This window comes from Erinaceus europaeus, chromosome 19 (assembly GCF_950295315.1).
Source record: "Erinaceus europaeus chromosome 19, mEriEur2.1, whole genome shotgun sequence".
Taxonomy (NCBI): Eukaryota; Metazoa; Chordata; class Mammalia; order Eulipotyphla; family Erinaceidae; genus Erinaceus; species Erinaceus europaeus.
In genome coordinates, this window is record NC_080180.1 from 1154556 (window position 1) to 1169188 (window position 14633).

Here is a 14633-nt window from a genome sequence, read left to right on the forward strand (position 1 = left end):
ACAGCCCCGCCGCTCCGACCCGCTCCCTGTGCCGCCTGCTCGCGGTCTACCCGCCGCCGTGGTTCCGCCTCCGTTTAACCGTCGCGGGCCCCGGACTCGCAGCTGATTGGCCGAGGGGGAGGCCGCTCCCCCGCTCTGATTGGCTGAGAGCATCACAACATCCGCGGCATCGCGGGAGGAGGCGCGTCGCCAGGCAACCGCGTGGCGTGGGTGTGGCGTCACTTCCGGCCCCGAGGCTGCTGCGGGCGGGGCGAGGAGGAAGCTTCCATTGGGTGTCTGCGCCTCGGCGGGCGCCGGGTGTCCTGCGACCTCTGCCCTCCGACCCCGAGTTCCCGGGCCGGGACAGGCTGGGGGCGGGCGGCCTGGCCTTCCCGCTCAAGGCGGGGCGGGGAGTGTGGTCAGACGGCACGGCGACCCTGCGAGGCGCCGGAAACAGAAACTGGGGCGCGCGTGTCGCGGTGCACGAGGTCGCGGGTTCGAGCCCCGGCCCCACCCGCAGGGGGACAGCGGCGCGCGCGGTGGAGCGGACCGCAGCCGCCTCTCTGCTTCTGTCTCCCTCGCCCCCGCCCCGCCCGTCTCCGTTTCTGGTCGTCTCCAACCAGTAAAGATAATAAACGCAAATAAACGCAGATAATAATAAATAAATAATATTGCAGAGATCTGACTGCAGCCCGGCAGGGCGCGCACGGCTTGTGCGCATCCTCTGGTCTGTCTCCCTCGTGCATGAACGATTTTAATTTCCTTATTGGGGAAGGAATGTTTTGCATTCGACAGTAAATACAATAGCTTGTGCATGCGTGACATTTCCCGGTGTTCCGTGTCACGGTGCAGCCCCGGCTAGGTCCTCTGTCATCCTTCCTCTCTCATAAATGAATTGTAACTGGGGTGGGGTACGGCAGAATGGTTGTGCAAAGAGGCTCTCATGCCAGAGGCTCTCAAGTCCCAGGTTCAATCCCCCCACACCGCCATAAGCCAGAGCTGAGCAGGGCTTTAGTAAATAATTAGATAGATATATATGTATATATATATATATATATATATATATATATATATATATATATATATATATATAGGAGCCCCCACACCTATGGAATACTACTCAGCTGTAAAAAATGGTGACTTCACCGTTTTCAGCCCATCTTGGATGGACCTTGAAAAAATCATGTTGAGTGAAAGAAGTCAGAAACAGAAGGATGAATATGGGATGGTCTCACTCTCAGGCCGAAGTTGAAAAACAAGATCAGAAGAGAAAACACAAGTCGAACCTGAAATGGAGTTGGCGTATTGCACCCAAGTAAAAGACTCTGGGGTGGGTGGGTGGGGAGAATACAGGTCCAAGAAGGATTCAGAGGACCTAGTGGGGGTTGTATTGTTATATGGGAATCTGGGGAATGTTATGCATGTACAACCTATTATACTTATTGTTGAATATGAAACATTAATTCCCCAATAAAAAATCAGTCTAAAAATTATATATATATATTATTTTTTTGCCTCCAGGGTTATTGCTGGGGCTCAGCACCTGCACCACGAATCCACTGCTCCTGGAGGCCATTTTTCCCCCTTTTGTTGCCCTTGTTGTTTTTTATCATTGTTGTGGTTATTATTATTGTCGTTGTTGGAGAGGACAGAGAGAAATGGAGAGAGGAGGGGAAGACAGAGAGGAGGAGAGAAAGACAGACACCTGCTGACCTGCTTCACCGCCTGTGAAGCGACTCCCCTGCAGGTAGGGAGCCGGGGGCTCGAACCGGGATCCTTAGGCCGGTCCTTGCGCTTTGCGTCACGTGCACTTAACCCGCTGCGCTGCCGCCCGACTCCCAATGAATAAATTTTAACTTCTGTTGGGGACCAAGTTACAATGTGCAAGGCCCTGGGTTCCAGCCCCAGTCCCCACCTGCAGGGGGGAAGCTTCGAGAGTGGTGATGCCATGGGGCAGGTCTCTCTACGCCTCTGCATCACCCCTTTCCTTTCAATTTCTGGGGGAACAGGATGAGAGAAAGCTTCGCAGTAGTGAAGCAAGTCTGCGAGTAATTCCCCTCTCGATCTCCCCCCCACCCTCTCAATTTCTCTCTGTCCTATCAAAGAAAGAATAAATAAATAGTGGTCTGGGAGGGGGCACGGTGGATAAGCATTAGACTCTCAGCACGAGGTCCTGAGCTCAATCCCTGGCAGCACATGTACCAGAATGATGTCTGGTTCCCACTCCTCTCTCTCTCTCTCTTTCTCTCTCATTAGAAAATAAAATTTTAGTACTATTTTTTTAATTGGGGAATTAATGTTTTATATTCAACAGTAAGTACAATGGTTTTCACATGCATAACATTCCCCAGATTCCCATATAACAGTACAACCCCCACTAGGTCCTCTGAATCCTTCTTGGACCTGTATTCTCCCCACCCACCCACCCCAGAGTCTTTTACTTGGGTGCCATACGCCAATTCCAGTTCAGGTTCTACTTGTGTTTTCTTTTCTGATCTTGTTTTTCAACTTCGGCCTGAGAGTGAGATCATCCCATATTCATCCTTCTGTTTCTGACTTATTTCACTCAACATGATTTTTTCAAGGTCCATCCAAGATCGGCTGAAAACGGTGAAGTTACCATTTTTTACAGCTGAGTAGTATTCCATTGTGTACATATACCACAACTTGCTCAGCCACTCATCTGTTGTTGGACACCTGGGTTGCTTCCAGGTTTTGGCTATTACAAATTGTGCTGCCAAGAACATATGTGCACACAGATCTTTTGGATGGGTGTGTTGGGTTCCTTAGGATCTATCCCCAGGAGAGGAATTGCAGGGTCATAGGGTAGGCCCATTTCTAGCCTTCTGAGAGTTCTCCAGACTGTTCTCCACAGAGGTTGGACCCATTGACATTCCCACCAGCAGTGCAGGAGGGTTCCTTTGACCCCACACCCTCTCCAGCATTTGCTGCTGCTCCCTTTTCTGATGTGTGACATTCTCACAGGAGTGAAGTGGGATCTCATTGTTGTCTTTATTTGCATTTCTCTGACAATCAGAGACTTGGAGCATTTTTTCATGTGTTTCTCAGCCTTTTGGATCTCTTCTGTGGTGAATATTCTGTCCATGTCCTCGCCCCATTTTGGGGTGGGGTTATTTGTTGTCTTGTTATTGAGTTTGGCAAGCTCTTTATATATGTTGGTTATTAAACTCTTGTCGGATGTATGGCATGTAAAGATCTTCTCCCATTATGTGAGGGGTCTCTTGGTTTGGGTAGTGGTTTCTTTTGCTGTGAAGAAGCTTTTTAATTTGATGTAGTCCCATAAGTTTCCTTAGCCTTCTTTGTAATTGGATTCATTTCATTGAAGATGTCTTTAAAATTTATTCGGAAAAGAGTTCTGCCAATGTTTTCTTCTAAGTATCTGATAGTTTGTGGTCTAACATCCAAGTCCTTGATACATTTGGAATTTACTTTTGTATTTGGTGAAATACAGTGGTTCAGTTTCATTCTTCTGCATGTTTCAACCCATTGTTTCCAACACCATTTGTTGAAGAGACTCTGCTTTCCCCATGTAATAGTCTGAGCCCCTTTGTCAAAGATTAGATGGAAAAATAATTTTTAAAAAATAATAATAAATTAAAAAATATTTATTCCCTTTTTTGCCCTTGTTTTTTTATTGTTGTTGATGTCGTTGTTGAATAGGACAGAGAGAAACGCAGGGAGGAGGGGAAGACAGGAGGAGAGAAAGACAGACACCTGCAGACCTGCTTCATTGTTCATGAAGATTTCCCACTCCCTCCAGGTAGGGAGTGCGGGGCTTGAACCTGAGTCCTTGTGCACGAGAATGTGTAGGCTCAACTGGGTGCCAACCACCTGGCCCCCTGGATTAAATTTTGAGTCCTGGGAGCCTGGTTGTAGCCCCCAGCTCCCCACCTGCAGGGGAGTCGCTTCACAATCGATGAAGCAGGTCTGCAGGTGTCTGTCTTTCTCTCCCCCTCTCTGTCTTCCCCTCCTCTCTCCATTTCTCTCTGTCCTAGCCAGCAACGATGGCATCAATAACAATAGTCACTACAACAAGGGCAACAAAAGGGAATAAATAAATAAATAAATAAATAAATAAATGAATAAATATTAAAAAGGGGAGTAGGGCTGTAGTGCAGTGGGTTAAGGGCATGTGGTGCAAAGCGCAAGGACCGGCATAAGGATCCCGGTTCGAGCCCCGGCTCCCCACCTGCAGGGGGGTCACTTCACAGGTGGTGAAGCAGGTCTGCAGGTGTCTGTCTTTCTCTCCCCCTCTCTGTCTTCCCCTCCTCTCTCCATTTCTCTCTGTCCTATCCAACAACAATGATACCAATAATAATGACTATGACAATAAAACAAAAAGGGAATAAATAAATATTAAATATATATATATATATATATTTTTTTTTTTAATTTTTGAGTCCCACCTACAGTCGCCTTGGCAGGGCCAGACCAAATGAAATTTGACCCCTGAGGCTGGACACCCCCACCCCTGACTTCAGGTCTCCAAGGTTACATAAGTGGCTACTAGTGGTGGAGCTTGTTAGCATTCTAGCTTTTATTAAAACCTGCCTTGGCTTGGCACCCTCCTGTCTCTGGCTGGCCTGCCCCCAAGCCCTGCCCTTACTCTCCGCCTCATTTCCCCAGCCCGGCACCACCTGCAGCCCGCAGCTGCTACTCCACTTGTCGGAATCCGCCACCTGCTCCCACACCCAGAGCAGGTGCTCCCAGAGACAATCCCAGAGACGCTCCCAGAGACACTGGCCTTGACAAGAAGCTCCTGGAAGAGCCATGTGCACCTCCGGCCAGACGCGTCCCGTCGCCCTCCTCACCTGTGCCCGGAGTGTGTTTCGGATGTGCTTTGAGGTGTGAGCAGGTGGCTTTGTTTGGTGGTAGCTGAGCTCTCGGTGGCCTTGCAGGCACTTCAAACCGGAATCTGGTGGCGCTTGGGACTCCAGGGGTAAAGCCCACAGCTCTGGCTGCCCTCACTGCCACGCACCCAGCGTCCACCAGAGAGCAGCACCGCACTGCAGAGCGAACACTGCAGAGCGAAGCGGCAGGCGGCCCTGGGTCGTGGGGCCGAGGCCGCGGGACCCCACATTTGCGCCGCATTTGAATGCGGGGGAGACAGCATAGTGGTTATGCAAACAGACTCTCATGCTGAAGCTCCTGAGTCCCAGGTTCAATCCCCCGCCCCACCATAAGCTGAGCGGTGCTCTGGTGTTTCTCTCTCTCTCTGCATCTCTCTCAAAAAATAAAAATTAAATTAAACAATTTTAAAAAAGGATTCATCAGAAGCTGAAGCTGCTCACGAACACGTGTGAGGCTGGGAGTGCCGGACGTGCAGCCATGCAGCACCTGCGGGTGCCCAGGGCGGTCAGCTCTGCATGGAGTGAGTGGTGGGAGGAGGAACATGGTCAAAAGAAACATCACTGAAACACGTAATTACGTGTTGAAAGACTGGAACAGGTATTAAAAAATTCGGTTCTAAATAGAAGCGTAAAAACCGTGGTCTGGGAGGTGGCGCAGTGGATAGAGCGTCGGACTCTCAAGCATGAGGTCTTGAGTTCAATCCCCACCTACACATGTACCAGAGTGATGTCTGGTTCTTTCTCTCTCCTCCTATCTTTCTCATGAATAAATAAATAAATTCTTAAAAAAAAAAAAAAAAGAAAAGAGAAAGAAATGCAAAAACCTCATGATTCAGCAATACTACCCTTAGGCATTTCTCAGAGAGGGGGGAGAGGGAGAGGGAGAGCAAGAAAGGGAGAGAGAGAGAGAGGGAGAGGGAGTGCGTTGCCAAGAGCCCTGCTCAGCTCTGGCTGATGGTGGTGCTGGGACTGAACCTGGAACCTCAGAGCCTCAGGAATGAGAGTCTTTTGCAGAACTATGATGCTAGTTCCCCAGTCCTTAGGCACTTCGCCAAAGGACATGCAGATGCTAATGTGAAAGGCCGAGTGCACTCCTGTGCTGACAGCCAAAGGGTGGACGCGGCCTAGATGCCCATCATCAGATGTCTGGCTAAAGACATTATGGGACGTGTGCTCCATGGAATACTACTCTGCCATCAATAGATAATGTTGTGTCCTTTGGGACAAAATGGATGGAACAGAAGGTGATGATGCTTAGTGAAATGAGTAAACAGATGAGAGACAGCTGCCAGACGCTTTCACTCCTGTGTGGAATCTGGAGATTGGAAACATGTGAACCTGAAAACACATACACATAAAAAAACAGAAGTGAACCAACGGTCTCTGAGACTGTGGCCTTATAGCAATCATTGCCACGGGGTGGGAGGGGGCACTGAGCTTTGGTGGTGGGTGTGGTGTGGACCGATTCCTGCCGTCTTATAATCTTGTTAGGTACAGTTAAACCACTCATTCGTTTTTTTTATTCTGCCACATTTTTTGGGGGGTTGGGAAGGGTGATGTGAAGACTTGAACCCAGGGCCTTAAACACAAGGAACATTTATCAAGCCCTGGCCCTCGGTCATATTTTAGTATTTATTTATTTTTTTAAAGATTCTTTTTTTATTCCCTTTTTGTTGCCCTTGTTTTTTTTTTTGTTTTTTGTAGTTATTATTGATGTTGTAGTTATGATTGATGTCGTCGTTGTTGGCTAGGACAGAGAGAGATGGAGAGAGGAGGGGAAGACAGAGAGGGGGAGAGAAAGACAGACACCTGCAGACCTGCTTCACCGCCTGGGAAGCAAGCCCCCTGCAGGTGGAGAACCGGGGGCTCGAACTGAGATCTTTGGGCCGGTCCTTGCACATTCAAGGATGACTTTTAAGATGAAGAAATTTTTATAAATTTGACATGGTTTCTCTTGATATTTGTAACTTCAGCATTTTTCTTTCTTTTTTTTAACTTTTAAAATTATTTATTTATTTATTTATTTATTGAGGTAGAGATGCAGAGAAATTGAGAGGGGAGTGGGGAGAGAGACAGAGAGACACCTGCAGCCCTGCTTCACCACTTGTGAAGCTTTCCCCTTGCAGGTGTGGGCCCAGGGACTTGAACCCTGGTCCTTGTGCATTATAGCATGTGCACTCAACCACGTGCACCACCACCTGGCTACCACTTCAGAATTTTTTCATTTAAGAATGTTGAAATTAGTGCTCTGGGAGGTGGGGCAGTGGATAAAGCACTGGACTCTCAAGCATGAGGTCCTGAGTTCCATCCCTGGTAGCACATGTACCAGAGTGATGTCTGGTTTTTCTCTTCCTGTCCCTCTCATTGATAAATAAACAAAATATTTTTTAATGTGGGCGTGGTTTATCTGGGTAATATATTAGGGCAGCAGCTCCTTTCTTACCACCATCTGTGAAAATTGTGGGGGCAGAAGGATGGGAGCACAAGAGAAAAGTCTAGGCACCAGGAGTCGGGCGGTAGCGCAGAGGGTTAATCGCACGTGGTGCAAAGCACAAGGACTGGGGTAAGGATCCTGGTTTGAGCCTCCAGCTCCCCACCTGCAGGGGGGTCAGTTCACAGGCGGTGAAGCGGGTCTGCAGGTGTCTGTCTTTCTCTCCCTCTCTCTGTCTTCCCCTCCTCTCTCCATTTCTCGCTGTCCTATCCAACAACAACGACATCAATAACAGCAACAATAATAACTATAACAATAAAACAACAAGGGCAACAAAAGGGAATAAATAAATATTTTTTTTAAAGTCTAGGCACCAATAGAGGCAACAGGGCAGCAAAGCTACCATTTGTCGGGAGGGTCCTGATTATCTAATTGTCCTGAGAACCCCATTAAGCTGATGGCCAAGTGGGAATGATGCCGTAGCAGCCATTCTGTATCTGACAGGGCAAAAGGAATGACCGTGGTGTCTGGTTCTCTCCCCAGAACCTGTGTGGACCTGCCTCTGCCCTGATGGATCCTGGATGCCAGGGCGTCAATTTCAGTGAGAAGGCAAGGGGCTCCACCTATAGGGTGTGAAACCGCTCAAGCACACGTGGCTCTGATAGAGGGCCCAGCAAGTGTCGGGGAAGAGTTGAAGATTAGAGGCTTACAGGGGAGGAGGGGAAGAACTGTGCGAGACACACGTCTTGGAGTGCTCGATTAATCTTATCTGGGGCTGAGGAAGCTGTGGGGGTTACTGTACGTTTGGAATTTGGACGTTTGTCTCCCTGTAATAAATTAAACAGTGGCTGAAGGGTGCTAGTGGGAAGATTCAGCCATGGCCTGAGCCAATTAAGGTTACCAAGGAAACTCTGTAGAGAGGCAAGAGTGAGGTCAGAAGGGAATGCAATGCAGGGCTTTATAGGGGGAGAACCTGGGTTAGAGAAAGCTCTGAGCCTAAGAAGGCTGTTGGAGGAACTAGTTGTGCCTTTGCGGGGGCTATATTGAGGCCGGCCTGCTTTAAGGCGGGGATGAGAAGGTCACGCAGGGCTGAGGGGTCTGTGTCTGGTTTATCCTATAGTAAAGTATCATCTACGTAATGGTAAATATTAAGACCTTCAAGAATATATGGAAGGAGGGCGGCTTTAACGGCTTCTTAGCCTATGGTGGGACTGTCGGCCACCCCTGAGGAAGTGCCGTCCATTTGTAGCGGTCTGCTGGCCCCGAGTTATTGATAGACGGGACAGACCTCAGGCCACGGCTCACTCACATGGGTTATGTCACACAGGCGGGGGACCCGGGAGGACAAGGGGCAAAGGCCATTTTCACACAAGGAAACGCCGCATCTTCCCCTTAGAACTGGAGAACCCAGACATAGCAGAACCACAGTGCAGGCCAGGCCCCGGGAACCTCGGGGCTCCTGAGAGGGTCAGAAGCACCTCCCCTGGCACCAGAGGCCGGGCAAGTCCCCACCACCACCCAGAATGCTTTGCTCTCTGCAAAATGGAAACTCAGGAAACTTGGCACCAACTCCCTTACGACGAGCCTCGTAGAGCCACTGGCTGGGGGCAGAAGCCAGTTTCCAGGCTTGTGGAGGAGGGACAGAGACCACCACCACCTGGGGCTGTTGGCAGGGTCTGCTCTGAGCACACAAGCTTCCTCGTCGGTCGGTCACGTTTGGTCGGCAGATGTCCTCCAGTCCAGTCCCTCTTCACCACCACCATCATCAGACTTAGCCCTAAAGGGACAGTTAATCCTGATGTGGATTAACAGGATTAAACCAGATTAAACAAACAAACAAAAAAAACTCAGGGGGTGAGGGTAAGCAGCATAACGACTCTCATGCCTGAGGCTCCAAAGTCCCAGGGTCAATGCCCTGCACCACCATAAACCAGAGCTGAGCGGTGTTCTGGAAAAAATAAGCCGAAATAAACCCAGTGCAGACAAAGACCCCCCCCCAGTAATTCTGAGGCCCCATTATAGAGCAGTGAGTCCTGGGCCCCAGCCCCAACCACAAGGGGAGAGCCCCCAATGCCCTGGGAAGGCCCAGAGGAGGGGGAGATGAGGAAGCAGAGAGGAGCCCCCCCCCCCAACCTCCAGGCGCCTGCCAGTTCTTGGGGACTCTGGGCGTCCGGTCCAGGGGCGCTCTGGTTCCCCTCCCACCATCCCCCAGCCCAGCCTGGGGGTGGGGTCCCCACTGCGATCTCCCACTTGGGGTTTCTGTACGGGTGGGCTGGAGTGACGACTGTGGGGCCCTTCTCCCCTTCCCATCACCTCCGACGTTGCACAATGAGCATGGAGGCCGGAGGAAGCCGAGTTTCCGTTTTACTGACCGTGATGGACAGCTCGCCCCCCGAGTTAGAGGGTGCCCCCCACCCCGGGGGCTCCTCCGGCCCCCACTCCCAGGCGGGATCATCTGGTGCGGGGAGGAGATGGAGACCCTGTCAGGGGCTGTGCCTGGCCCAGACAATTCTCTAAGAGACACGACTCGGAACTGCTCCGTTGTTCTGAACGTCACTGGCTCGGCCCTTTCTGCGGCTGGGTGGGCCTCTGTAGACCCAGACCGGAAGGAACACTGCTCAGGTGCGGCTACTAGCAGCGCCTGGGACTGAACCTGGGACCTCGCACGTGCCAAGTTATGAGCTCCTCCGCCCCCTGTGTGCTACTCCCTCGCCCATAACCTTTCCTCTACCCGTCCAGCTGCAGGAGGGCATCCGCGTGTCCCAGGTCTTTGAGGTAGATTCCCAGGAGTGGAAGGGCCGACCGAGGAGACGGGCCTGCTGAAGACATCACCTGGCCGGGCACAGATACACCTGCACACAGTACACAGCACAAGGACGCAGGTTCAAGCTCCTGGTCCCCACCTGCAGGGGGAAAGCTTCGCAAATAAATGGTGAAGCAGGGCTGCAGATGTCACTCTCTCTCTCTCTCTCCCTATTCCCCCTTCCCTCTCAATTTCTCTCTGTCTCTAGCCAAAAAAAAGACAAGCCTCACTGCCGTCCTGTCCAGAGCAATCCTACTGGGCGCCCCTGGCCCAGGCTGCGCTGCCGGCTCTGCCCCCTCAGCTCCCCAGCGCCTGGCTTAGGCAACCTGCCGGCCTGTGAAGCTCAGCCACGAGCTGTTGACCCTGAGCCTCTTTTCTGTTCTTTGGCGAAGGATCCATCTGGACCCTTTGTTTTTAGAATTGGGTTGCTTGTTACGGAGACTGTGAGCTTGTGGTCAGGACACGAGTCCTTTGTGAAGATGCGCCTGGAAGTCTGTGGCTCCTGTCTTGACTCCCCTGACGGTGTCTTTTTCACGTAAGTCTGATCTGTCCATTTCGTATGGATATGCGCTGTTTTCTCGTATAGGGAGCCATGAGCCCTCTTGATTTAACCCTTGTATATAAAAGCCTTGTATATATAAAAACCCTTGTATATAAAACCCTTGTATATAAAAGCCCTGGGCCCAAGTTTACTTACACAATCGCTCCACTGGCTGAAAAGATAACTCTGTTTATTTGCCTGTGAAATAGTCACCTTTGCACCTTGCTGGGAAATTTCACACCATATTCAGGGCGGCCCAAAGCACCGGCCACTTGTGGCTGAGATGTTTGTGGGTGGCTCTCCTCTGAAGCCCGGTGTCAGCAGGCTCCTGGGAAGACCTCCCTGGACCATCCCAAGCTGGCTTTGCCCTCTACCCCCCGACTCCTCCCTGGCCCCCTCAGATTTGCTAGACCTCACCCCCTCTTTGGATAAGGACACATGTGATTGGATCAACCCCCCACCTCCTAAACCCACGGTGATCACGTTAAGATGTCTTACGTCAAGGAGGCCAGGTGGTGGCACACCTGGCTGAGTGCTCACATTACAGTGCATGAGGACCTGGGTTTGAGCCCCTGGTCCCCACCTGTGTGTGTGTGGGGGGCTGCATGAGTGGTGAAGCAGGGCTGCAGAGGTCTCTCTCCCTATCTCCCCTCCCCTGCCCTCTCATTTCTCTCTCTCTCTCAAATAAAAAATAATAATCTTTCACTCATTACATCTGCACCTTTGCCCAAGCCTAGGCCAACTCAGACATAGGCTTACCTGTGTGCCCCTCCCTGCATTGCTCAGTGGGTCTGTTACCAGGCTCTTATCTCTCTCTCTTTTATCTTCATATTTTATTTATTTGTTTATTTAAATATTTATTTATTTGCTTTTTGTTGCCTTTGTTTTCATTGTTGTTGTAGTTATTATTATTGCTGTTGATGTTGTCGTTGCTGGATAGGACAGAGAAATGGAGAGAGGAGGGGAAGACAGAGAGGGGGAGAGAAAGACAGACACCTGCAGACCTGCTTCACCACCTGTGAAGTGACCCCCCTGCAGGTGGGGAGCTGGTGGCTCGAACCGGGATCCTTACGCCGGTCCTTGCGCTTTGCACCACATGCGTATTTATTTATTTTTAATGACAGAGATAAACTCTGGCTTATGGTGGTGCTGGGGATTGAACCTGGGTCTTTTGGAGCCCCAGGCATGAAAGCATGGGCGTCTTTTTTGCATGAGCGTTGTACTGTCTCCCGGCCCTGCTTCTCTGTCCCTCTGTCTACACCATCTGGTTCTGAAATGATCACTGTCTGGGTCACTAGTAAGCCCTGGGTTCAAGCGGTCTTCCCACTTGGCTCTTCCTCAAGGCTTGGCTGGCTCGTCCAGGTCCTTTTATTTCTACAAGTAGAATCAACGCTCCAGTGTCAGTTTCTTCAAGAAAGACTGCTAGCGGTTTGGTTTGTTTGTTTTTAGATTTTCTAGACTCTACCTGGGGCACTGCACCATCTTAGCAAGATGCAGCTCCAGGAGCTGTAAACAAGGAATGTGCTTAGCTCTTTTTTCAAACTTCTTTTTAAATGTTTACTTATTGATTCCCTTTTGTTGCCCTTGTTTTATTGTTGTGGTTATTATTGTTGTTGTTATTGATGTCATCGTTGTTGGATAGGACAGACAGAGATGGAGAGAGGAGGGGAAGACAGAGAGGGGAGAGAAAGACAGACACCTGCAGACCTGCTTCACCGCCTGGGAAGCGACTCCCCTGCAGGTGGGGAGCCGGGGGCTCGAACCGAGATCCTAATGCCAGTCCTTGCGCTTTGCGCCACCTGCGCTTAGCCCGACTCCCTTTTTTTTGTATCATGTGTGCTCAACCAAGTGCGTCCCCACCAGCCTCCTTTGACTCCCTTTTTTTTTTTAACAAGTTATTTATTTATTTACTTATTTTTTTAACCAGAGCACTGTTCAGCTCTGGCTTATGGTGGTGCAGGGAATTGAACTTGGGACTTCGGAGCCTCAGGCATGACAGTCTCTTTGCATAACCATTATGCTATCTACCCTTGCCCTCAACTCCCTTTTTTTATTCTTTTAATTTTTTTTTTAACAGAGCACTGCTCAGCTCTGGCTTATGGTGGTGCGGGGGATTGAACCTGGGACTTTGGAGCCTCAGGCATGAGAGAGTCTCTTTGCAGAACCGTTATGCTGTCTCCCCCACCTTTTTTTTTTTTCTTTTAATATTTTCCCAAGCATTGTCCAGTTTCTAATGCCCAGGCCTTTTCCTTTTACTGTGGAGTTTGCTTCTGTTTCATGGTTTTTGATGTGTTTGAGTTCAGTTCTGCTTGTTCGCTGCTAGTGTAGAGAAACCCAGCAGGTTTCAGTCTCACCCAAACTCACCGATGAGCTCCAGAGGCCTCCATGTGGTGACCAGGGTGTCTCCTCAGAGACACAGCCCTGCGTGTCCCCGCTCTCTGCGGGTGCCCAGTCCCAGTCTCCAATCGTGTACCACAAAGCCTCCCGTCCCTTCAGACTGTCTTTGCTTCCCTCCATGATCACAGAGGCTGTGCCTCCTCCAGGAAGTCTCTCTGGGTGCAGCAGATGTGATGTGCCTCCTTGCACGCTGTCACCCTGGTGAGTGAGACGTCCCCGAGCTGATGCGAGGCCGTGGTGATGCTCCTCTCCAACCCCGGGGAGGCTAGAACCCACCCTTCTGGTTCTGTGGAAGACGTGTTCAGGTGGGGCACTGGGAAAGGCAACAGGCCGAGGCCCACTCCCAGGGACGCCCAGAGCTTAGTCAGAGAAGCCTGGAACCTGCCAGCCCCCCCCCCCCATGCTCCAGCCGGCAGGGGACCTGTGGGGGGCTTGTCACTCTCACACCACAGCGGTCAGCAGGTGTCAATCAGTTTCAGTGTGTGTGTCCTTGTCTTCTGGGGCAGGGCTCCTGCTTCCATGGGGCTGAGCCCACCTCTGAGGACACCTGTTCCCGGGGCTCCGGCCTCCGTCTGCCAAGCTTTCTCTCCCGGGACCCTTGCTCCCGTCCCCAGGTTTTCTGGGACATCCTGGCCGCAGACCCTGCAGCTCCTGGGGGTGGCGAGTCAGTAGATTTGGGGTCCAGGCCCTGCAGGTCAGAGGCCCAATCAGGGTCTTTTTTTTTTTTTTCCCCTTTTGTTGCCCTTGTTGTTTTATTATTGTAGTTATTATTATTGTTATTGATGTTGTTGCTGGATAGGACAGAGAGTAGTGGAGAGAGGAGGGGAAGACAGAGAGGGGGAGAGAAAGACAGACACCTGCAGACCTGCTTCACCGCCTGTGAAGCGACTCCCCTGCAGGTGGGGAGCCGGGGGCTCGAACCGGGATCCTTAGGCCGGTCCTTGCGCTTCGCGCCACGTGCGCTTAACCCGCTGCGCCACCGCCCGGCCCCCTCAATCCCGGTCTTGGCAGCAGTGTGGCCAGGTGTGCTGAGACCTGAGATTAACTTCCTCAATCATTCACGTCCTGGCTCCCGCTCGGGCTCATGTGAACAGCATCTCAGGAACCCGATCTCCTGGGTCAGGTGGCGACCAGGGAATCACACACCTGGGCGGGCAGCTGGCGCCCCAGAGCTGGAAGGTTCAATTGGCTCAGCAAGGGCCTTCTAGCCACCAGGGACGGGAGACGGAGGGGGAGGAGGGGGAGGAAGGGGGCGGGAGAAGGACAAAGGGGAGGGGAAGGAGGAGGAAAGGGAGGTGAGGGGAAAGAGGGGAGAGGGGATGGGAAGGAGGAGGAAGAGGTGGGGAGAGGGGATGGGAGGCGGAGGAGGGGAGGCTGCTGGCTGCTGGGGAGACGGGCCTGTTCTGCTGTCCCTGGACAGTCGCCTTGTGCTGCGCACAGTCATCACCTACAGTCAGAGCTCCCAGCACCCGCTGGGCCCCCTCCCCGTCAAGGGCGGACGCACTCAGGGCCTGCTTGTCTGTCACAGGTGCAGCTCGTCCTCCTGCTCTGCTCACCTTCTGTGCTGTGATCACACCCCTAGCTGAGCCACAGGGTTTGCCGGACTCCGGG